The following is an 824-nucleotide window of genomic DNA, read 5'->3' as shown; positions in this document are numbered from 1 at the left end:
ACGTAAATCGCATTTGCATTTTGCTAAGGGCAAGCCCTATTTAAACGCGCGCGCTTTGTGAATTGTACATAAACTAGCCGGACAATATGCTGTTTGGTGCGTGATTTCCTACACGCCTTAATTTTGATGAACAGGTGCATACGCACTAAAGCGTGTTCCACAGTCCTCATTTTTCCAAATCCATGTTGTTCGTAGAACCCACTCCATCTGCTTGGTCGATAAGCTTAAGCTAGACGATATGTTACGAATACCTAGGCTCGTGAAAAACTAAAACACCGACAGGTTCGGGGTTATTTGCATACACCAAGAAAGGCAGAAAATGCAGGAAATGAGAATTTTAAGTTTGCACAGTAGCTTCGTGGAGCTGCTCCTTGGCCGGCAGGTAGTCGTCTCTCCGAAACCTGGGGAATTAAAAATTTTGTTATATGAATGCTTACACAAAAAGCGCCACATTCTGCCTGAATTCAGATGGAAGTTTTTTACTTACCCCCACTTTCTTTTAAGCATTTTTCGCCCATTTCTATTTTAAAAAGGGCACTGCAAAGTTTTTGGATACGGCCTCAATGAGTCTGTGGGAATTTGGCTTCTCTCTGGTTTCCATCTTTCATGGCATACGAGAAAGCGCTACACGAATACATGGAGGATAACCATGTAGTACTCGCGCGTGTAGCATGTAGTGGAGGCTCCAATACTATTATGTGCTGCGGATTTAAGCAGTCACGGAGTGATACCCACGATCGGGGCAGTTGCCCAAGTTTCCCGGGTCGGTTTAGCTCCTGTCGTTCACGCGTAAGACACAAGCGAAAAAAGGGTGTGGCACTGCT

Source organism: Opisthorchis viverrini, assembly GCF_000715545.1.
Source record: "Opisthorchis viverrini unplaced genomic scaffold opera_v5_196, whole genome shotgun sequence".
Classification (NCBI taxonomy): Eukaryota; Metazoa; Platyhelminthes; class Trematoda; order Opisthorchiida; family Opisthorchiidae; genus Opisthorchis; species Opisthorchis viverrini.
The sequence above is the reverse complement of the archived record's forward strand: the minus strand, read 5'-3'. Positions refer to the sequence as shown.